Source organism: Eptatretus burgeri, chromosome 18, assembly GCF_056783735.1.
Source record: "Eptatretus burgeri isolate ZD-2024b chromosome 18, Ebu_testis_v1, whole genome shotgun sequence".
Lineage (NCBI taxonomy): Eukaryota > Metazoa > Chordata > Myxini > Myxiniformes > Myxinidae > Eptatretus > Eptatretus burgeri.
The window spans coordinates 40,518,447-40,544,082 of NC_140978.1; the positions used below are offsets into that span (position 1 = coordinate 40,518,447).

General features: G+C 43.8%; 1 long non-coding RNA gene across 1 annotated transcript in view; it reads right to left on the bottom strand.

The window, feature by feature from the left end:
* The window catches only part of LOC147008961 (uncharacterized), a 74,927-nt gene extending 60,020 nt beyond the window's left edge, over nucleotides 1-14,907 (bottom strand). The window contains exons 1-2 of the long non-coding RNA XR_015053244.1: nucleotides 12,868-14,907; nucleotides 10,774-10,955 (exon numbers count right to left, since the gene is read on the bottom strand). This is a non-coding gene — a long non-coding RNA (uncharacterized LOC147008961). The remainder of the gene's footprint in view (nucleotides 1-10,773; nucleotides 10,956-12,867) is intronic.
* Nucleotides 14,908-25,636: the final 10,729 nt, after the last annotated feature.

A 25,636-nucleotide genomic window follows, 5' to 3' on the forward strand; every position in this document is an offset into this window, starting at 1 on the left:
TGTGCCTCCTTCCGAGGATCATCCAGGTGTGCTTTCTCCACACGCCTCAGAAGAAAGCTCTTACTGTTCTCCAAAGCTCTCATCTTCACTTGTCAGCTCGGGTGCGTCAGGTGAGGGCTCCCTCTCACCCACTCCTGACTCCACCTCACCGAACCCTTCAATACAATAGGCAACAATACACATTGGTTTCATCATAAAATGCTGTACACTAAGGTAAATAATAATAAAAAAATAGCAAAATATGTTGCATGAAACATTGTTCACCAGTGTTTTAAAATCACTCGTCGTCATCCTCCAGCTCCAATTGTTTTTGTTTCTCCATGTGTCCTTCCTTTTTTCTCGTGGGTTTGTGACTTTGCTTCTTTGGAGGTGATCTAAATTTTTCCTCCATCATGCTGACTCGAACATCCCTCGTCCATTTTCGATATTGTCCATCTCCTTTCTCAGAAAACAAAAAACATTCAAAACGACAAATCAATTACGGAATGAAATAAACTGAAAAATATGAAAAACAAGAAAAAACATAAATAACATTAAAAAATAAATAATCCAACTTTTCATTAAAATATTAACATCTTGTTCTTATGTCATGTACGTTCACAACGTGCTTGTCAATCCTTTTAAATTGCCCTTAACAGCTCGACACTGGGCATTTAACAGCAATGGCATATCTGGCAACAGAAAAAAAAACGAAAAAAATTATCAGAAAATTTACAAAAAACATTCATCTGAACGATAAAGTCCAACGATGGAACCGAGCTGTGATTACGAAAAATTTATTTGATGACATGGCAGTTTTCCTCTCGCATGACGTCATACCATGCACCATATGTCGGAGCTGTACGAGGTAATTTGTAACTCGATCACATAAACTAATAAAATGAACAAAATATAAATTCATCATTACCAGATAGCAATTTGTATTTCAAAAATGTACTCTTGCCTCGGTCATGACGACTCATCAAACAAAAGCGTCCAAAAAACAGCTCAACGTAACGATAACACAAACCCAACACTAAAATAAATTAAAAACCCACCACGAACAGTACAAAAGCACTTTCAAACAGTTAAACAAAAACACAAGGGGAAGACAAATGTGACCAAAACAGATGAACACTAACACCTCGCAGGTAAAAACGCACACAGCACACCAGATGCCGGTGAACGCTGAGATGTGACAACCCAATCAGAACCCAACTTTGTTTTTCACCCCCCTCCCCCATCAGAACACATTTTATCAACCTGAACATGCATGGAAAAGGTAACATTCATGTTGGGATTTGTACCTTTTTTTTTTTATTTTTATTTTTTTTAAAGCTTTTCGTTTCTTCCCAACTCGATTCACTCACTTGCAGTTAATTAAAATATATTCCTGCTTGCTGTTCTCCAGGAACATTATGTGAGATAAGGTCGACCTTCAGTGATTCAAGGGAGCATTGTGTTGCAGAATCTGGGAGGAAAACCTTTGATCTTGCTCATCTGTATGTATATATATGTGTATATATATATATATATATATATATATGTGTATATGTATATATATATATATATATATATATATATATATATATATATATATATATATATATATATATATATATATATATATATATATATATACTGCACTGCACAGTGACTCGCCAATTCTGGAGAGCACTCCTCTGGGTTCCTCGATTGCAAATTGTTGTGCCTGGTGTTTTTTCTTTGCGCACGTGTTGATGGATGATGAACTTGAGAGAAAGTTGTTTGTCTGCTTCATGCTTTGAGTGTGGCTGCCGATTCTGCCAATCGTGATCACGGGGCGGAGCCATCCGCTGCACTGTCCTGTGACGTCACGGCCAGCCTCCAGGGACTACTAAAAGGGGTTTACGCAGACACACTTACCCTATCCCGTGTCCCTATCTAATTACGTGACAATTATCATTTCCCCCTTGAAGAAATGAACATTTACGAGACAACTTATCACCACTGAATTGCTACTTATTACATCGAGATCCTGGTAAACTTGAACAACATGGCATACCTAATTAAACATCCTAATTACCCTTTGAATGCATACCCCCCCTCAAACGTAACACTGCCCCCTCCTCTGGTACCGCAGCTCCTGCAAGGTATATCACAGGCGCTACCGGACCAGCCTTAACACTTACTGACTCACACCTAATTAACCTAACGAAATAAAGTAGGAGGGGCAATGGGCAGCGAGTCGCAGCTAACTTACCTATCCTGCTTAATGTACTACCCCCTTATGGCCTTATCCTTGCCTAAACAATCATTCGTTTTTTTATTTTTTATTTTTTTTATTTTATTTTATCACATGATAGCACTGAGCGAAGTTGCACTCCATCTTCTGGATCATCGCTCTTGCCCAACACTCTTCCAGTGATCTGGGGAGGGGAAACACAAGGTTCCACAAAAACACAACACTTATACTTTACATTCCTACTCTAAGCCTTAACAACACCATTCACAGGATATTTACACTTGACCGCCTCCCCCAGTGGATGCTAATAGACCCAGCGTTACCTGGGGAGCCAATTTTCAAATTTGCTTGCCCCAAAATTATGCGGACATCATGCCCTTGCTGCACATGTCAAGTTGTGCGGGATCGAGTGGGACTCACACATCTTCACAACACTCACACCATGGTCATCATCACATTTCTAGGTCATGGTCCTCATTTTAATCATGCAGGCTGAATCCCGTCGTGGCTGTGGGGTGGGTTACCACAAGATGATAGGGGCATCTCAGGTGCAACCATGCCCACAGGTAAGCTTTAGTCCAACCCAGACGTTTCTCCGCCCCGCTCCCTTTGATTCCCACCCCCCTGATAGCCATCAGCTCTCATCCCGGACAACACACTGGAAGGGGTCTCACTGGCTCCTCTGGGAGAGGGTCTGGTTGGGCGACCAAGGCGGGTAGGACCTTGGCGACCCAGGAAGGCCAGTTGGCTCCAGACACTGTCACCATTAGCCACCAGGGGTGAATCTCCTTGAAGGGGGTCGCAATTCCCGCTCACCGTGAGCTTCAGCAATCCCTGTGGACAAGCACATCATCCCCACCCACAAAACCCACATGACTCCCCCACCCCATCGGCCTTACATGTGACACCTGCATTTCTAACACTTCACCGACCATGACCTTCGCTGTTACCACACCATGTCCAATAAAAAAAATCAACATGTGCACCATACATTGCACTTCTTAAGGCCCGGTCACACCTTGACGTTTTAGCCAGCGATGGCAACGTATTAAAATGTATCTAAAACGCTGGCTTACGTTGAACTTTTGATGTTTTTTTTTAAAGATTCGGACGTATTCATAGCGACTTGGTCTTATGTATAACGCATTGGTAACGACACAGAACGTTTCGTTGTGTTATAGATAACTTATACCAACGAATGCTGAACCTGTTGTCGGCCGACACAACCGATGCCCAATGATAGTCTAACTTAGGCATAGCGCGTTGCACGCATCGCCGACGATGTCGTGACGTAGCCTATTAAAAGGCTGACGCACAACGATTCGAATCATAACTGCCGTAGAAATGGACGTGTCAACATCGCGGTCACACCTTTGCGATCTTGCCAGCGTATGCCGACCTAAGAAAAATGTGTCTAAAACGTTGGGGAACGTCAAATACGGCATGAGTAAGTTTGGTATACGTGAGTAGAATGCTAAAGTACGCTATCATATGTCGTAGTAAGTAGAGTACGTCAAGAAATTTTAAACATGTTCAAAATTTTACGACTTACTCGGCGTATGACACACGTTCCGCATGCGATGGGGATAAGTTTTACACACGATATGTGGGCGCTTACACACGTCCACAAAGGCTACTTATAAGCTACTCATAAGTCGAAACACGTCGCGGTAATGTCTTTTTTACGCGAAACTTATTTCTAACTTATGTTTGACGTGCTTTGAACCAATTCTTTACGTAGTCTCAACACACATCGACGTATGTAGACGTATTCCAATGACGTCTTCCGGTCGACAAAAATAAATAAATTAACGTGTTTCTAGCTTACAACTGCCATATAAAGACGTGTTCCCAGCGGTTTTGGGAATTGGTATATAAAAATGGTGTTCATAAAAGGGGAACCCAACAGTGTTTTCGAGTCCTTTTTGAGTCGATGTCCATGTCAGCAGTAACAGTATCAGTATCAGTATTAGTATTAGTATTAGTATTAGTATTAGTAGTAGTTTGTTCATGTTGGCAGTAGTAGGTGAGTGTGAGGGGGAGGGTGTGGGTTATGATGGATCGTCCTTGCGTTTAACGATTTAACGATTTAAATGATAAACTCAACGATTTAAATGGCTGCATCTCCACTTTTGAAAGTAGACGCTTGCGCTCAACAATTGGATTTTTTTTACACTCAACGACTTTTAAACGGTACCACTCAGCTAGTTTCATTGTTTACAATGAACGATTTAAATTGCTGTCACTCGCCTTTGTTTTTTGATGCTGGCGCTCGGAAATTTTAATCGTTTCTATTGAACGTGCTAAATCGCTCAAACCCCACTATTGAAAGTAGACGCTTGCGCTCAACAATTCGATTTTTTTTACACTCAACGACTTTTAAACGGTACCACTCAGCCTTTTTCATTGTTTACAATGAGCGATTTAAATTGCTGTCACTCGCCTTTGTTTTTTGACGCTGGGGTTTGGAAATTTGAAACGTTTCTTCTGAACGTGTTAAAACGCTCAAACTCGACTATTTTAAATAGACGCTGCCGATGGACAATTGGAATCATAGCCAAGCTAGACATCGAAGTGTGAACATCCTCGTCATGCCGAAGAAAAGTTTGAAGAATGCTGCAAATAAGTGTCCTGGCCGTGGCCGTGGATGCTGACGCAAGGACGATCCATTATACCGACGTCTTTCAGCCTATGAGTAACTTAAAAGTAACATCTGTCTGTGTGGCAACGATCGCGTAACGTGCCAACAACACGTTAATCATAGGTTAGAAATAAGTTTCGGGTACGCTAAACATTACCTCGGCGTGTCTCAACTTATGATTAACTTTCAAGTAGCATGTGTTGACGTCTGTCAACGATCGCAGACCGTGCATACAACTTGTGGCCAGCGTAGCGGAACGTGTGAGTCATACGCCGGCATACGTCGTGAAATTTCAAGCATGAAAAAATTTGAGGACAACCAAAAAGTACAACGTTTAAAGCCAACGTACAACGACGTATGGCAGTGTTTTTCAGCGTGCTCTCAATGTTATCAAAACTTACCCATAACGTATTCAACGTGTGCCTGCGTTTTAGAAAAAAAATTCAAAAATCGGCATACGTTGGCTAAAACGTCAAGGTGTGACCGGGCCTTTAACTTAAAACGACTCCCACAGCACTTCTCACCCGATCCACGCACCAGCCATTGGACAGCCACTTGTGCCAGCTTTGTTACCAATTACCCACTGTCCCGATTGTCACTCTAAAACCCAGCAGAACTTACAAACCCATGCCAATTTTCCCACAATTCATTTTTTTCCACCAAAGGAGGGCACTTCGCCACAATCTCAGCAGCCGAGCATGGCCGTATATGCTCAGCCCAATCTAGTCTCTCCGACCCCCGACAGTGATCTCTGGACCCGACCTATGAAAGGGCATCTCGGATAGACCTGGCGGTTCAGCAGGAGGATTCACCCTCTCAGAGTCTAAAAGTCTATTGGAGGGTCCCTCCATCGCCGGGTACCGGCAATATCGTTGCATGTGTCCTCTTCGCCTGCACCGGAAACAACGCCCCATAAAAGGCCCCGTGAGTATCGGTGAAATGTCTCTTCCAGTTCCGGACCCCCTCGGCCATAATCGAATTGCTCTATTGGCTGGGCTGGACCCCGCCGCTTTGGCGCACTAACTACCGGATTACCCTTTATCAAACTTGACAGTTTCTGGCAAATTTCCTGAAACATTTGGGTAATGCCAATTTCTCCCAGCCCCCCTCCCTGATCCTGGATCTCCACCTGTCGGATCGTCACCGATGGCCTCTCTGGAACCCGACCCGGCCGACTCCACGAGGCCAGCCTGGCCGCGCACTCGGCCGCTCGGTGAACGGTGGGTGGATCCTGTAACTCCATTAGCGCTCGGACCTCAGGGTCAGGAAGAGCAGCTAAAAATTTCTCCAGTGCCAGTCTGTCCCATGCCTCCACTGTAAGGTCCCGATACGCGATCCTGACTGATTGGTAAATGTCCTGTGACAGCTCCTGCACTGTCTCACCCGGCTTTAATCTGCGGTGTTGGAGCTGGGCCCGCACCAGATCACAGTTTGCCGCGAACCCAAACCGACGGCTCAACGCCTCGCAAATGTGAGAGCTGGTCAACATCCCTTCCGCGATCACGTTTAACACATCTGCGGCTGGTCCCCGCAATGTTGCCACCAGATTCCCTGTACGTTCCCGCTCATTCCACCCGTTTAGTTGGGAAATACACTCAGATTGCGTCAGAAAAGCTTCAAGGCTCCCTGACCCGTCGAAATTTACCAGGGGGATCACTTTTACGGTGGCCCGCTTCTCAGTTTCTCCCTTGTCCGAATCCAGCCCAGGGATCAAACACCCTTGTGGCTGCCTATCCAATTTCGGAGCCCACTGTGGCCAAGGATGTTTTGTGGTGAGGGTCTCATGGGTCAATTTTGCCTCCTGTTCCAAACGTTGAATGGACCGATTCACCTCTTCCCGCAGGATCTTCTGGGCCTGCACAACCTCCTCCAAGGCTCCGTCGCGAGTTTGTAGCTGCTCCTCAACCAACCCGGACACTCTACTTACAAAAGACGGCTCTACCAGGCCTTTATCCAAGACTTCATCTTGGCTCATAATTCTATCTTGTTCGTCCAAACGAGCCTCCAATCCTTTTACCTCCTCCGCCAAATTCATCCCTTGCTTCCTCAGCTCTCCCCACTCTTCAACTTGCAGCTGCATTCGAGCATCCACACAGGCACGATGACGTTCCAGGCTTTCATCCACTTTATCAACCCGAATGTTCGTTGCATCAATTTTATCTACCAATTTTTTTCGTATATTTTCCCCCTCCAATGTAATTTCTACCTTTGTTTCCTCCAATCTATCCTCGAATTTACTTTGTATTTCTCCCAATTTAACATCCACACACTCCTGCATCTCAGTTTTCATTTTCTCCATCTTTTCCCCCAATTCATCCCTCATTAAATCAATCCGTGCACCCAACTGTTCCCCCATTACCCCCAATCGATCCGCCATCTCTGCCCCCTGTGCCGTCATTTCTGCCCTCTGTGTCACGAATTGATTTTCCATTTGTGCCGTCATTTCTACCCTCTGTGTCACGAATTGATTTGCCATTTGTACAGTCATGTCCGCTATTCAACGTTCCAACAGTGTCTGGATCGTCATCTCACCGGTTTCCGGCGATGCCGGCCCCGTTACGGGCAATGAAGCACGGTCCACGCTCGGAATGGGGGAGGTTCCAACCCTACCCCCGTCTCTCCCTTCTTCCCCCGACTCGCTGCCAGACACGTGGCCTTCCTCCTCTGCACATCCGCCATGGTGCAGAAGTCCCGTTTGCCGCCAATTAAATTTAATTTGAAAGCTCCTGCCAAAATTTTCCCGCGCTCACACGCTTTTCTGCAGTAATTTTATATTTAAATTCGTGGCGAGATTTTAATCTTGGTATATTCTCCCGATACCAAATATAATTTAGAGGGGTTCTAACATCCCACTCCTGACACCAATGTGACGTCCACGGGACTTGAACAGTCCCGCCAACGTAGAATGAGCCGAAACGATGGAGGCGGTTTATTTGTTTATAACCCAAACATGGCGGTTCTAATCGCTCTACCGCAAACGGGACGAGGAAGGTGGCACGAGTCACTTTTCACTGAGTTGATGATGTTTATTTGTTTTTATTATTAACCAGAAATAACAAGACTCGGCAAGAAAAGGGATCCGGGGCGATTCGACGGGATGGTGTGGGATCGGGCGTGGGGAAAACACAGACAATTCCAATGAATATATAGATCTCAAACCCTCTGAGGCGTCAAGTACACACACACACACACACACACACACACACACACACACACACACACACACACACACACACACACACACACACACACACACACACACACACACACACACACACACACACACACACACACACACACACACACACACACACACACACACACACGCACACACACACACTAGCTACTTCTGGTGGTCAGGCTGTACCGTGGTGTGGACGCAACTGTCCCTGGATCGGCGTCGGACGAGCTGGCCTTGCTCTCGTCAGGGGGGCAGTAGAAACCGTGGTGCTGTCGACCTCCTGGTCCTGGCCCAAGTCCGCTCACAGCCACCAGGGAACCAGTTCTGGCGCCAAGTTGCGAGCAGGAGAGGGAGGCAGGTCCGCCCGCCGTTCGACCCCGTACTCCGAGTCAGCAGAACCCCAGAGCCAACCAAGGTGAGGCACGAGGCTCAGCAAGGCTCCAAGACACGATGAAGAACACGATCGAATCAGCACAACAACAAGTACGCTTCCCGCGCAACAGCCTCCACACCAAAAAAACACGATCTTTTTGTCCCGATCTTCTTCCTCTTCCTTTTCGACCCCGAACAGAACCTTTTTATCCTCCTGTCCTCGTCACTTCCAATCGAGCCGTTTATTGGCCCACCGCCGTCGCCTTCTGCCAATCGTGATCACGGGGCGGAGCCATCCGCTGCACTGTCCTGTGACGTCACGGCCAGCCTCCAGGGACTACTAAAAGGGGTTTACGCAGACACACTTACCCTATCCCGTGTCCCTATCTAATTACGTGACAATTATCATTTCCCCCTTGAAGAAATGAACATTTACTAGACAACTTATCACCACTGAATTGCTACTTATTACATCGAGATCCTGGTAAACTCAAACAGCATGGCATACCTAATTAAACATCCTAATTACCCTTTGAATGCATACCCCCCCCCCCTCAAACGTAACAATACATTCACAATTCCCCAGAAAGCATTTCCATTACTATTTTTGACTCCAACCATTCCTTCAAAATCCCACTGATCAGTCTCAAAATTCTGAGAACCATCAGCGTTGCTATTGACGGTGGAATCAGTATCTGAATCCGAGCTCAAAATACACCGTTTCTCGATGTAAAGCCACCTGACGGATCAATATGACATCACTCACGAAATAAGGTGTGACGTCACTCACAAAATTAGAAATCGACACTCGAGGGATTTTTTGGATACTTTGTGATTTGCAAAAAAAAATTCTAATTTTTCTTCCCTTCAACTTTGACTGTGATTAATGATTCTCAATGGTTTTCACGGGGAAAAAAAATGTACATTTGGGTCCCCTTTAATACGAGATTAATCGATATTTAGTCTTAAAATATTGCAAAGGGTTTTCATTTGATGTGCACTTAATGTTATTGCAATAAAATGATTGAATTATTCCTTTTTAGAAAAAAAACAATTTCCTTCTTGGAGGGGTGGGGGGTGGAGGGGTGGTCCGATAGACCCTATGTTGTCCAGATATTACTGCGGGATGAATGTTACGCATTAAGGGTTAAAACGTTACATTAGTTCTTCGTGCCTGTTATTTGTGCCCTTTATGACATCATCAAACACAGTAGGTTTCCTGTTTGGAATGATTACTTTCACAAACTTTGTTGCGAAGGTTATGTTTTGATGGCTGTGTATTTATTTATTTATTTGTGAATATGTGTGTTTGTTTGTTTGTTATTCGCATAACTCCAAAAGTATTGAACTGAATCGCAGCAAATTTGGTGGGATGATTGGTTATTATCCGAGGACCATTTGATTAGATTTTGGGAGCGATCGAGTCAAAGGTCAAGGTGTCATGAAAAGGTCAAAATCGTCTTTTTACCATAGCGCCGTCAATTTGTATCCAATTTGCATGCAACTAATGCTAAAATGTTCAGAATTCAATGCCCCATCTTGTGATATGTGACGTGACACAATGACGTAATAACCCTGATTGGCGGTTGGGATTCAAAGGTCAGGGGTGGTCACGACATTGCAAAATGTGCGGTTTTAGTCATAACACGGTCAATTCTTATCCGATTTGCATGAAACCAACACCAAAACGTTGACTGTTCTGTTCCCCACACTCCAATACCAATTACAAAATTAAGAGTACAAAGGTCAAGGTCGAGGTCATGAAAAGGTCAAAATCGTCATTTTGCCATAGTGCGGTCGGTTTTTTTTTTTTTTTTTTTTTTTTTTTTTTTAAATCCAATTTGCATGCAACCAATGCCAAAATGTTGTGAATTCAATGCCCAATCTTGTGATATACGATATGGCACAGGAAATTTGATGTTTTTAAGCCATCATAACACATATGAGATGGCAGATGTGGTATGGGATTAAATACCCTCACAATCAACGGTTTCTGGGGGGAGGGGGGGCAAAATGTAGCGTTGGCGAAGGTATGCGCTCTACTGAGTGCCCGTTCTCGTTTCCAATCTTGTTTGACTGACAGGTGGTCAGAGTAAAAAGATTATCTCACTCCTCTCGGCACATGTGTGATCTGGATTAATTCAGAGCCAAAGTACTGCGAAACTACAGGTTCCTTCACCGATTCGTGTTCAAAAATATAGCAGTGAATTGAAATGAAGTTGTTCCTCGATCATAAACTGCCGTTATTGACAGAAGGTGTGAACATAATCATCAACTGACTGACCCTAACCCTAACTGACAATCATAAACTGACAGAAGGAGCTTTTTCCTAAAGTGTGCAAGGGAAAAACAGCAATGGTACAACCATACTCATACCTGTCATTCTCCGCCTAATTCAGTCACTCCAACCCCGACAGAGAGAGCAAAGCGACAGAGTTCAAGGGGTGAGCCCCTCGGGTGTTGTGGTCCACACAGTTCACTCAGCTCTTGTCTTGCTTTGCTCTCTGTGGAGAGTTCATCTTCACCTGGGACTTCTGCAAGTTCTCTGAAAGCGAGTGCTGAAGGGAACATTGAGATGGCACAAGATGGCACCTTGTGTCTGGGTTCATTGTAATCATAGAGTGTGATGATGCCATGGCCCCGTTAGCCGGCAGGTGATGAAACACCGCCGTTCACCTGGTTACCACGCTGAGGAGGGGTTGGACTTATAACCAGGACACACCACAGCACACCACCCCAAACATGGACACACCACAACCACCACCATACACAGATATACCGGACAAACCACACACAGATGTACTGGACACACCACACCCGGACAAACCAAAGACACACTACACCACACACAGACACACACCAAACCACACATGGAGACAACACACTACACACTGATGCACAACACACCACAGACACACCACACATGGACAAACCAGACACCAAACCACACATCATACATGCCAAAACACACACACACACCATACATCCACTTACCTCATCAGTTAGTACTCAACCGTTGCATCACACCACACAGCGAATACACCACACATGGAAAAACCACACCACACATCAACAAACACCACACCACACCCAGACAAAAGAAATACACCACACAACACAGGCTTGTAGCAAGGTATTATGTACACATTTAGGACATGGGGGACCAAAAAATGAAAGTCATTGTATGATTAAGTTTTGCATATCATTTGTTAGCCAACATCATGGGGATTCAGGATCTATTTGGGCAGAGCTTAATTCTTCCTCTTTCTATTGCTCTGACAGGGTCAAAGCTCTGAGCAAACTAACATCTTAGGATTAAAAGTGCAGATTTCTTAACGTTACGTACTTCCTAACGACCTTTGATGTTCTGTATACTGAACACAAACTGGCCTTTGGTATTGATTTTTATATCATAGGGCCATCTTGGTAAACTTCTTATTCTATGGTTATAAAATCAAGCTCATAGCTACCAGTAATTTGTAGCAACTTGTTACGTACTTCCTAATATCCTTGACCCAATCATGGAAGTGAACCTAAAAACTGGTATGTAGTAATGATTCATGTTGAAACTTGCCATTTTAAATCATCACTTTATGCAGAAGTAAATTGCTATTTAAGATGTTCAATCAGATGCATTTCAAATTTCTGGAATAAGTTTTGTAAGCTTCACTATGACTGGGGGAAATTTTGCAAAATCTGACATTTTACACATTTGAAGGTGCCAATATATGCAGGTCATAAGAAATGTACTGTTTCGAGGAATTGTTCCATTCTTATGTATAATTATATATATCAAACAAAAAAAAATGCATTTTCAACCATTTTGGACAACATATTGTTGTGGTTTCCCGCCGGCGCATCGCCACGAGCACGACCCTCTGAAGCAGTGGGTCCGTCTCGGCTCAATCGCCTGGAATTTACAGATCGCCGGCCAGGGTAAGACCCGGTCGACGGGTCCTGGTAGTTTTCGGACCGAAATACGCCAATGGGGAGATCATGTGGGGTAGGGTTAATTGCCAACTTCAACTTACCGAAGTACCCACGTGATCCAGCCACCGGGGTACTTCACCCTCGGCGGAATTCGAACGGAAGCGAGCCGCTGAAGCGGCCCGTCCCGTGTGCGTAGCCGAGCGGTGACATCGCCGAATTCCGCCTGCCCGATTATTTTGGGACCCTGGCAATGGTCCACTAATCCCTCACACGCACGACATGCTCAGCCAATGAAGGAAACGACACGACGAGCTGAGTACATTTAACAATTGGGGTTTTTATTGCAAATAATGAGGGAAGCACATAAGGGAAGATTTATACCGAATAAAGATCAAGACAAATAATGTACAGTTTTACTACTTACAAGACTGGCGCCACAAACAGAGACAAGCACAGCCAGACAGAAATGGACCCCCTGGGTCTTTAATGGGACCACCAGCCCGGAGGACAGTCGAGCTGAGGGTTAGGGTCGCTGGCTACCTTGCCACTCGCGCGCAGCTGGACGTCCCCTGGTCGTGAGACTGGTGTCGCCGTCCCAGCCAGGCAGAAGGCGACGACGCGAAGCTCTGGGGCCGGGACGAGGTCACCCCAGAAGCCAAGGTGATGAGCCGAGCAGAGAAGAAAAACGGGAGAAACAAGCAGGGAACGAACGACGACGAAATCTCCTCAGAACTGCGCTTTCATGTACGCTCTTTTAAAAAAAACCTCATCCGCAGGAAAAACCCAGCCGACTCAGGAACCAACTTCCCTTCCTCAGAACACACCTTGTCTCCCCCCCTCCCGCTCAACGAACCTTCGCTCCTCCCCACTCGCCCTCCCATTGGACCGGAGGACCCATGTGACTCCTTGTCCGCGCCCGATTGGACAGGCGCGCGGAGGGCGGGGCACTCCCTCCCTTGGGCGGAGTCTCCTGGGGGGGGGGCGTTCGTGGCTCCGCCTGCGGCCTATCCTCAGACCGCGTGGTGACAGAAGTGAAGCGAAGGCGAGGACGATGCGGTGCGGTCGGCGGTGGAGCGATGATGTAGTTGGTGGTGTAAAAAAATAACTAAAAGAAAATCGAACTGTTAAAGCAACTTCGCAGCACAGGAACATTTAATCACCCATTAGACCAGGGTCGGGACTCTAACTGGCAACATGTACTTACCGATATAACTGAGCAAAAGGACCTGAATGTTGAGTGTGAGAGCTTTCCAAATCCACAATATACAATCATGCATGTAACCCATTTCTAAAAAATGAGCTATAAAAATGGGAAAAATAGCCTGTGTTTGGATAAAAAAAAACATGCTTTGTCAACAGCTATATCCATCGGACCCAGAGCAAAGTAGATATTTTCTGAAAGCACAGACACTTGGGCATTATATAACATTAAGATTGTTTATCTTTTAAAGCTGGGTTCAATTTCTAATCTTTCTCCTCATTCAGGACCACAGTGTACACAATACCATGGCTACAAGCCCACATGGACACACACACATCACATCCTGATGTACAACTCACAGACACACAAACACCCGAACAAACCAGTCACCACACTACGCACACCAAACCACACATGGACACCACACCACACCCTGATGCACCTCTCATGAACACACACCACACCCGGACACACCACATGGAAACACCACACCACACACACCGAACCACACATGGACACACCACACCCAGACACATCACACACACTACACAACACACACCTCACCACACATGGACACATGACACTACACCCGGACACACCACACACAGACACACCATGGACACACCACACATGGACACACACACATACACAACACACCTTGAAAGAAAAACTTGGAGCCAAGGGACATGTACAGGACTTCCAAATGTACTTACCTGATAAAGGAAAACCATTCTTCTGTTCTGTTCCACATCAAGACTGTCTTTCAAAAAGATCATTTGAACTCACCAAGTGATGGTTCTTCATTCCCGCTTAGTTCCTGATAAATGACAGTTACAACAACACAGGTAACCATCATGGTGATGTTCATGTGTAATAGTCACATGACCACATCGACCGGATGATCGACGCTTTCATTGGTGACAGAATGAAGGAAGGAAGGAAGGAATATCTCGCGAGGGTGGGCCGAGGAAGGAATAAATCATACAGATTCGTTTTAGAATTCCCCCCCAACAGTCGCGCACCCCACAAGTACGAGGCGTGCGTGTCACACGTTTTTGGGTTTGTTCTACAATAATTCCATTCCTCCCCCCGGGCCAATTGCCCCAAAATTTGCTGTATCACATTGTGTAACACGAGGTAGGTCAAAATCACGATGACAAATTGTTATTCTTAATCAAAACGATGTTAAAACAACAAATCACGGTGTTCTGGGTGGTTGAGCGTCGGATGACGGGAGTCAACCCTGGGAGGGAGACACCTCACAGCCTGGCTGAGGAGCCTGGCCGACGATTCAGAAAATTCGAAGGTCAATGAATTACCATTTGTTTCTGTATACAGGATGGAAATTGATAAACAAAGGGTCAACATTTGCCACCAAACGACAACGAGGTTAAGTGCAAGTGGCACAATCCCGAACACCTCAAACAAAGAAATGAGGCCATTTGGCCCATCATTGCTGTGTTTCACTCCCGAGTTCATTTTTCACTCCCGGTCTAAATATCAATCCTCTTGATGGTTTACTTAAGTCAAAAACAACCGATCTTCATCGGATGACCCAACTTCGTGCCACGAGACAACTAGCCTGACCTTGTTATAAATATTGCATCACTGGGCCATGCGGTACAATTGGGAGATGGCTATCGGGTGTTATTAATTTGTTACCGGCTTTTCTGCACAAGCTGCACTAACTGCCAGGAAGAGGTATGATGTACGTTTGAACATATTGTTGGGGAGGAGGCACGGATAACTCCGAAAGGCCGAGGCATCTATAAAAAGACCACGGATGCTGTCGACCACACTCACCTTTCGTCGGATCCTTATCCATGTCACTTTACCTTACCAGCAAGATGACTGAAGTAGATGGGGAACCGTGCCGGCGGTAGGTCAAAGGATGTTAATTGGCCGAGCAAACCATCGTTACGTGCTACACCCTATCATCTATCAAAGGCCAATCAACCGCTTGGGCTAACTAATTGGCCTGTAGCATTATAAGAAGTGATTATCCTTTGTTAGTGTATCTATTATTCTGTGCGACATAAGGAGAATGAGTTTCGCTTGACGTCTAGCCGTCCGAGCTTGCATTATGAAGAGCTATACCCTCAGGATGTTGCAAGTTGCCTCCCATTGTTGCATGACAATTATAGTCAAGTTGTGTTTAAAAAAAAAAAAAAAAATTAAATTATAGTCAAGTTGTGTCGCTGATGCAATGCCCTCTTGTAGGACATGGCAGGAATTTGCAATTTGTTAATGGTGTTGGCGATAGTTCACCTTCTCTTTCTCGATGGACACCGTAGGATCTTTAACGTCCACCTCACCAGCTGATGCCAGCTGACGTGACGTCCGTTTCACGTCCATCTGAGGGCGGGAAAAAACAAATTAGATGAATCACCCTGGATGTGAAACACGAGGATGACAATTTACAGCTGGGTCGGGATTCAAACCCAAGCTAGATAGCTGAGAGGTGAATATGTGTACCTCTACTCAGTACTGCACTGCAGTATTGACATTGCACAGGGTGGCCACAATGTCTTGTCACCCGTTGTAAAAATCGAGACATTGCCTTTGTGTGCAGAATGGTGATGCGTTTCCTGTTCTTCAAATTGAGCGAACACCACTACTCTGATGACTTTAAACAAGCAGTGAGACTTGCTTTTCATCGTAACACCACACAAATGCTCCGGAAAATGTCCCACAGATCAAGGCACAAAATTATTCTCTGGAATGACAATCATGGAGCACAAACGGATCCACTGGAACACTTAAGGCTCGTGTCGCATGCTGTCCAATGTGTAATAAAGTGAACGAGGACTACAAATTAATATGATATGACTTGTACATCACTTCATTGTTGCCAGCTTATGTGATAAAAGGCAATGTCACAATTCTTACAAGGTGTGACAAGACAATGTGGTGACAGTAGAACAATATTATATATACAGGAGTATTATGCACATTATATTTGCTCAGTCAGTTAACTGAAGAAACGTATACACCTTTGTTTAAGGACAACGTCACCATAAGTGGAATTTATTATTTATATCATTGCCAGGGTACCCATTATGGTGTCATCACCATGCAAATGCACCCAGCAGATGGTTTACATCTTGTGGACAGAAGACTAAATCAGAACTTGGACAAAGAGTTTCAGTTGAACAGACTTTAAGATTACGTACGCATAATTCGGAGAGAATCGTACATCTGCTTGCAGTTGTACAATTCTGAATGCACTTCTGTGACAATTTTGAATCGAAACAACAGGATCTGGATGTTGAATGGACAACCTGGTTTGGGATGGTTAATGGTTGTCCTGATAGTACTGTGTAGAGGTCACACATTTACCTTTGAACTGTCGATTTGGGGTTCGATTCCTGACCCGACTTTAAACTGTCGGATTGAGGATTGGCAGGTAAGAGTCGGAATGAGGATTGGCAGGCTTAATGTCCACACCATACTCCCTACAATGTGATCATTGAGCTGGGTGTCCCACATACTCGTGCCAGCTGCTCGGTGGATACCTACGATCCCTTTGTGGCTGACAAACATTCGGTGAGTGATCATCGGCACTCTGAACTAATTACAAATTCCTGCCCAAACCACCTTCAGTGGAATCCAGGCCAAGCCAAGTGCTTCGTGAAAGACCTGGTATAAAAACATTCTCTGACTGATCCCACAAGAAGCTGGGAACATTTAGGGCTATGAGAAAGTTGAATTGATTGAAGGTGCAAAATTAACTTATAATTTCACAAATTACAAAGCAGTCTTCCGTTTGTCAATGTCTCATAAGCAGCAAAACCCCTGGAAGGTGTTACAATTCCTCAGAGCATGTGGAGGTGAACATGACATGTTTGAAAACCGTTCCTTACTTGTTGGCAGCTCTCAATGTCGTTTTGTAGTTCTTCCTTCACTCTCAACATTCTTCTGTAGGTCTTCCTCATGCTTTTTGTTCCTCGAGCTGAAGTTCCACTTCTTATACGTTGGTCGTAATATTTTTTTCAGATCTTCTGAAATTACCTTATTTTTCAATGCAATCACAACGAATTATTCGTTTTTTGCACTCAACCGTTGCATCACCATTTTGCTGCAGTTGTTGATGATGCAGCTCTTCCTCCATAAACAGCGAGTCGCTGTTAAGTGTTTAAATGTTGTCCGTGTGCACCTCGTTTTCAAGGCACACATCCTCGTCGTGACAGGCCTTCACTCGTATCTCCACAAAGAACGACTTAATCTGCAAATCAGGTCAATAAGCATGTCAGTCAGTACAGCATGTAGGAGTGAGGATAGCTGTATTGAGTGAGATGACTGACATTATCAATCAAAGGAAAGATTATACTGCATTGTGAGTAAATCCCAGAAGGGACACCAACTGCTCATGATACTTGTCATCATTCTCTTGCAGCAGATGTTTTACTTGATAATGATGATATTATTCACAAATTTGTAATTTCCATGATATGACAATTGGTCCAAACACATCGTTTTGCAAATGAATACATTTTGGAGAATAGAATAATAATCTCCTGAGACTTCAAAAATAAAACAACAGTCGGTGGTAACTTAAGATCTTCTTCGTCTTCTTTCATGTGTCGTACCTTCAGATGTAGTGTTATCTTAATTGTTGCTGTTGTTCAGCTTGCTCACGAACATCCTGAAGGCACATTGGTTGCTCAACCTGCAGACGTGGAGTCCATGTCCGTTGAGGAAGGGAAGAGGGCACATGCACTTCGAGATGCAGGGGCTTTGAGGCAGGTATCAATTGTGAATTGGCACACCAGAGGTAGACAGGAATGACTTACCTTGCGAAGATCTATCAGATCCTGGAGCATGAAGCGGATGCGTGACGACATTTTTTTCCCCTTCAAGAGTTCAACTAAAGAGGTGAAATGCTCATTCATCTGTCGAGACGCATACATGAGGGCGCGAAGTCAGTAAAATGAAGATGTGCAAGAAAGATGATGAAAATCAGCAGCGTAAGAGTAAACGTGTTTATGAAAATTCAAAAGTGAAGTTTCATTACCATTGCGGGGTGTGTGGAGTCCAGGTTCTCTCCAACAACACCAAGAAGACGACAGAAGCACTCGATGGAGTGCTCCTTACCATCTTTGAGCAACCACCTCACTGTATCGGAGATAACAGATTCATGCAAAACTTGTGCATTGAAAAGTTCCCCGATGAAGATGACGTTCCCAATAGCACGGCGTCGGGCTTTCTCGGACGCTTCATCGTCCAAGCTGGAGCTCCCATCCATCTCCATCATTAACTCATTGTTGCAGCCTTGAATGAGGAGTGTGCGAAAGTCGAGGACGTTACCCAGAAAAAAAGAAGAGAGGAGCGTTGTGAGGCTGAGAAAGAAGTGGTGAGAGAGGGTAAACAAGTTTGGGGTGAAATGAGATTGCTGGGGCAGTGTGTATCAGTCTGTGAAAAAGGGAGGTGGGGATCACGAGAAGTGGGGAGGAGAGCAGATATTTTCAGGAGGTTCAGAGAAGGATGTCTGTTAGTCGTGTTCTTTCCCTGATGAGTTGCGGTCGTGAAAGACTTCTCTTACCTTTGAAAGGTGGTAGCACATGTTTGCATACACCTTCGAAAATTTGGATTCCAACATTGCCTTGTTCTGGATAAGCTGAACAATTTCCTTCAGATGACCTTCCTTGGTGATATTGATGCACTTCATCTGACTCACAATCCGGTCAAAATTTTCCGGTGTCAATTTATTGAGGAGAGATCGAAACTGCCGAATTACATCCTTGGGGAAGGAAATGGGAGTAAAACAAAGAAGGCATCATCCGTGAGGAGTCAAAACAATAAATGAGTTCAGAAAGAAAAGTATATTTTAACATTAAATCGACACGAATGACCACCCTTTCAAATAGAAAACCAAACTCACTTCATCACCCGTCATCCCTCTCTTCTTCGTGGGCCTCCAGGCATTACTGGAAGATTTGAGTTCCTCCCCACATTCAATCACGTGGTGAATAACACGAGGTTCCTGTTGAACATAACAAATAGTCTTTCAAATAAAACAGCAGCAGAGAAACATGACATTGACAGTTACTGTGAAATAGGCAACGCACCAGTTCCAAACTTATAATAATCGGAATCGTACAACTTGTAATTTGAGAAGTGGATGTTCATGTGATTGTTGATTTATCTGTTTGATTTCTATGCACTCCTGAACCGCTGAACAGAGGAAGTTGAAAACTTTTGGTTGTACTTGGGGGGGGGGGGGGTTTAGGGTTCAGGGTGGGGGGTCGACATCAATTCCCTCGATGTAAATGTTTATGATATGTTGCTTCTTGATGTAAGTCAATGTTACAAGTTGTGCTAAAAGGTGCCATTTTTCCAGGGAATCACAAATTAATACTGTATTCTAAATTAAACCAGATTGAAAAATTATTCGAAGGTTCAATAATGTGAGTTGTTTTCAAGCTTTTGATGAATGACTGGGAACGGGAGTATTTCTGTTGGGTTCTTGAGATTGTATTGCTGTACCTTGTTTTTCCAAGGACGATGACGCTGCAGGTCATTTTGGTACGTCTGTTGCGCCTGAGGCTTCTCAAGCTTCTCTTGCTTGAAAGGAAGCTGCGAACATGGCTGCTGCTGGGGTTGCTGTTGTTGTTGCTCCAAATTCTGAACTTTAACGCAGATGTGGTACATTGCCTCAATGATGGAATTATGTTTCAGCATCACTGCATTCAAGCATTCGTTTAGACTTTGGAAATCAGCCATCAGCAGTGTGACCTGTAAGTGATTAAAACACATCAGCACGCATCAAGGAAAACATTATCTTCAACTCTTTCGTTTCAGTTATTTTGTCTTCAAAGGTCAGACAATATCGAGCAAGTCCCGCATTGTGAGATCATGGTTACTTACTTGTTTGTGGGAATCAATGTTAATTTGCTCCTGCCTCTGCAGCTGCTGCTCCGATGCAGAAAACCCACGACTCAGGTTCGACAGATCCTGTGAAAGTTCCTTATTTTTCGAGGTAATCTGTTTGAATTCTTCATCCTTCGCAATTATATATTGCGAAATCACCTCGATCTGTCGGGCAGTGTGAAAACTGATTGATTAAAATGCAATTTATAATAAGGTAAAAATGCAAAATTAACTTAGTTTTTTTTTAAAGAAATAATTTAATAAATAGATATGCTGAGAAAGCCAGTAAAGAGCAGAGTACATACATTTCTTTGTTTTAGTCATAAACAGCCTTGTAAAACCTTATCTGTTTGGTGACCATTGTCCAGTGACCATCTTAGTCAGCAGGGCAAAACATGTCTGTCTCTGTCTCTGTCTCTGTCTCTGTCTCTGTCTCTGTCTCTGTCTCTCTTTCTGATGCTGTAAACAAACCAAAACCCCCTTGTGTAACAAATTTGAAGTTAACAAAGGTCCATCTGATATCTTGGTGAAATCTGTATATAAACACTCAATATGCCATGTAATCCTCAGTCTTCAGTTTACAACAAAGTAGCTGGCTGAGGTCTTCCTTCTGTGCACAGATGTGTCTTCTGTTTTACTGAATAAACGGTTTGTGGGCGAACTTACATGTTTCTGTCTTGAGGGAGCAAGAAACTGCCACCACAACAGAAACACGAGTGTCAACGACAGTGAACTTTGTTTTCTGTTCTACATAACCAGAAAGAAAGAAAGCGACATGTGTGAAAGAAAATGCAACGCCACACAGTTCGTAATTGAGCACTCCTTGTAATCCTCAACCAATAAACATGAAGACTGTTTGGAGGTGTCCCTCTCAAGTTTAACCTGGGATTAACTCTGGTTAAAGGCACAAAGTTCACACAGAGCTTCACAAACTCCAAGAAACATTTTTACATTTGTAAATGCCTCATCAGCACTACCCCTGCAAGATGTGAAAACTCATCAGAGCTTGTGGAGGTGAACATGATGTTCACACCCCTTGGTATCTGTAGTCCCACATGTTTGATAACGGTTCCTTACTTGTTGGCAGCTCTCAACGACCTTCTGTTTCTGTAACTCATTCACTTGTTGCTGCTCCTGTTGCTGACGTTCCACTTTTGACAACTTCTTTATTGCCTTCATCAGATCATCTGACAGGACCTTATTTTTCGAGGTGATCCGTTTGAGTTCTTCATCCTTCACACTCAAACGTTGCGAAAGCACCTCGATCTGTGGAGCAGAAGCAAGACAGCATCAGAGAATAAAGTTTGTTTTCTGTTCAACGTAATCAGAAAGAAAGAAAGAAAGAAAGACAAAGAAAGCAGCATGTTTGAAAGTAAATTCAACAGTGGACAGCTCGTAATTGAGCACTCCTTGTCCTCAATCAATAAACATGAAGACTGGAGGTGTCCCTCTCAAGTCTAACTGGGGATTAACTCTGGTTAAAGGCACAAAGTTCACACAGAGCTTCACAAACTCCAAGAAACATTTTTACATTTGTAAATGCCTCATCATCACGACCCCTGCAAGGTGTGAAAACTCATCAGAGCTTGTGGAGGTGAACAAGATGTTCACAATCCTTGGTATCTGCAGTCCCACATGTTTGATAACGGTTCCTTACTTGTTGGCAGCTCTCAACGACCTTCTGTTTCTGTAACTCATTCACTTGTAGCTGCTCCTGTTGCTGACGTTCCACTTCTGACAACTTCTTTGTTGCCTTCATCAGATCATCTGACAGGACCTTATTTTTCGAGGTGATCTGTTTGAGTTCTTCATCCTTCACACTCAAATGTTGCGAAAGCACCTCGATCTGTGGAGCAAAAGCATGACAGCGTCAGAGAGCAAAGTTTGTTTTCTGTTCAACGTAATCAGAAAGAAAGAAAGAAAGAAAGAAAGAAAGAAAGCGACATGGTAGAAAGAAAATTCAACAGTGCACAGCTCGTAATTGAGCACTCCTTCTAATCCTCAATAAATAAACATGAAGACTGTTTGGAGGTGTCCCTCTCAAGTCTAACCTGGGATGAATTTGGGTTAAAGGCACAAAGTTCACACGGAGTTTCACAAACTCCAGTAAACAGTTTTCCATTAGTAAATGTTCATTATCATCACGACCCCTGCAAGGTGTTAAAACTCATCAGAGCATGTGGAGGTGAACATGATGTTCACTCCCTTGGTATCTGCGGTCCCACATGTTTGATAACGGTTCCAAACTTGTTGGCAGCTCTCAACGACCTTTAATTGTTGACGTTGCATTTCTGACAACTTGTTTCCCACGTTCATCACATCCTCCAAAAGTGAATTACTTTTCAACGTAATCGCTTTCAGTTCTTCATCCTTCGCACTCAAACGTTGCGAAAGCATCTCTGTCTGTGAGGCAGAAACATGACAGTGTTATTGACCAGTAAACTTTCTCTGTTCTACATAAGCAGAAATAAAGAAAGCGACATGTTGAAAAGAAAATTCAAGAGCACACAGCTCGTAATTAAGCACTCCTAATTCTCAATGAATAAACATCAAGACTTCTTGGAGGTGTTCGTCTCAAGTTCCTCAAGGTGTTCCTCTCTCTCTGCAGATCTGGATAAAATCACAAACTGGTCCAACATGAGGAACATGTCTTTAAATTCTGACAAATCTCACCCTCTCAATATGTCTCTCCAAAAGGACCATTTGGAACCCCCTCCCTCACCCCCCCCATCTACTCTCTCAATAATCCTCTGGAAGAAGTCCTCTCTTTCCAGTTTCTGGGTGTCACTATCTGCCATGATCTTTCCTGGGAAAGTCACATTTCCAACCTGGCCTCCAAGACACACAGCCTTATGGTGATTGTCCTTCAGTTCAATCTCAACTAAGAGGGACTTTCTCTGCAAGTCAGATCAATAAGCATGTCAATCAGTTCAGGAGGGAGATACAAATGCAGCATCTGGGAGAATGAGCATTGTGTGAGATGATAGACATTATCAATCAGACAAAGGAAAGGTTATACCGCACTGTGTGTAAATCCCAGAGGGTACTCACCTGCTCATGATACTTCGCATCGTTGTCCTGCAGCAACTGCTCTAAATGATGCAGCTTTGCATCCAGGTTTGTAGTTTTATTTTCAAAAATTTTCTGGTCGTCAGAAGTCTGACGAACCTGCTGATCATTTCGTTCAAGCTGCGCTTTCAGTTGCTCGATCTGCAAAAGTCAAACCATGGAGAAAATAAGCTTCTCCAAGTTCTGTCTGAATTCTTGGTGTGGTACTGGATACACACTACCTTTGGACCACTCCTACTTCTGTGATTTCAGGTGTTTCTAAAACAACTAGAAGTGACACAGTCATGTCAAGTTGAGCAAGAATTGGAAAAAGAACCCAAGTCAATGGGAATGAACACCCAAATCTACATACCTGCTGCATGTTTTCTGCATTGCGTTGACACACCTGTTCCAGGTGGACCTCCTCAGGAATGTTTTCAGGTTCCTGTGCCACCTGGGCATCATTTTCAGGAACCCTTCCACTCTCCTCGTTTTTTGCTGATTTCTATCAGGAAGATTTAAAAAAAAATCACGAGGTGTTAAGACATTTACAAAAAATGGAGTTGTGTACGTTTCCCAAAAGTGTTGTTTTCCCGTGACACGGTGTCAGGTGGATGTGGTTTTGTGTATTTTACCTTTCGCTTTCCAAAAAGCCTTTTAAACCAGTTTTTCGTCCTTTTTGCGTGGGATTTCCCCATTTTGAATCAAGTCAATCCTGGATGGAGAGGGAGAGGGAGAGGGAGAATGATGAGGGACACAAGGGGAAATTGTCACCTTCACAAGTTTTCATTTCAAATAGGTGGGAAAGCTTTTAATGGCTGTTTTTATATTTTATTTGAAACCAGATGCTGTATTTCTATGGACACACCAGAATGTCCATTATTGATGCTCTTCATGCCAAAAGAGCAAACAGTTGTGGGAAAAAATTCAACTCCTTCCAAAACTCCAACTAAACAAGTCCTCTCACCACAACTCTTCTTCATTTGGATGATTAAACACTGCAGATCAATTCGTTACATGCTTTGGACACAAACGTCATGGTTTATAACACGTCTGCTGATACAAGCTCGTCCCACATATTTTTCCCTGGGTTTTGGCTCTTTTTCTTCTCGTTATCATAAAGACAGGAGAGGAGGATTAGACCGTGGGCCAAACATCCAAAACGTGTCTAGTTTTTGACTTTCATGACCCACCTCTGGTATCTACCTGAAATTTTGCATAGATTTCGATAAAAAATCACTTGTAAAGAATTCACAACTCATTCGTGCAAAAAGTTGCGCATTAATTTGTTATGATAATTAACAAAACCTATAGCGCCATCTTGTGTCCATTCTGAGATAGCTGTGTAATACTCTGGGAATTCTGATGTCTCTGTATTCAGAGGGAGACGACATGAATGTGGGTGATATGGGGCCCTTCAAAACACACACACACACACACACACACACACACACACACACACACACACACACACACACACACACACACACACACACACACACACACACACACACACACACACACACACACACACACACACACACACACACACACACAAACAGTAATTGTAAATCGTAATGCCACTAATTGTTGATCTACAGACCTCATTCATTGGCACAAAAGCTGAACATACAAGTCAGGAAGACATGCACTGGACTGGCATACCGAAATCAAACACAGTGTATCATAATATCATCCATCAGCAAACTAATCATCAGTCATTCTTCGTTCAATCATCGATACATAAATCTATCACACACCGAAGCTGAAAAATCACATTTTTAAGTTGCCATTCCACTGCGACCGTAAACAAACCCAGTGTAGACGCACTGCTATAGCAGGTTTACCAGCACATCGTTGATGCAATAGAATACATAGCAACTGCAGATGGAAACAATGGTGGTGTTGTGATTCATGTTTAGAATTTTAAATTTGTCCATATTCCATATTGTCTAGATTTCAGTTAGGATCATTGACACATGTCACGGTCAGTTTATGGTTGAACTTCGAAGGATGATACTGATACTAAGTTATAGCAAAACATCCAGTCGGATTCACGACAGTTAGATTCTATCCTATAGTTATCACTGAGTATTGATTTTGACTATTCTGTCAAAAATTAGTTAACGGTAGAAAGGAGATATGACCTTCCAGATCCGTCACATTCATCATGATCATCACCGGGCATGT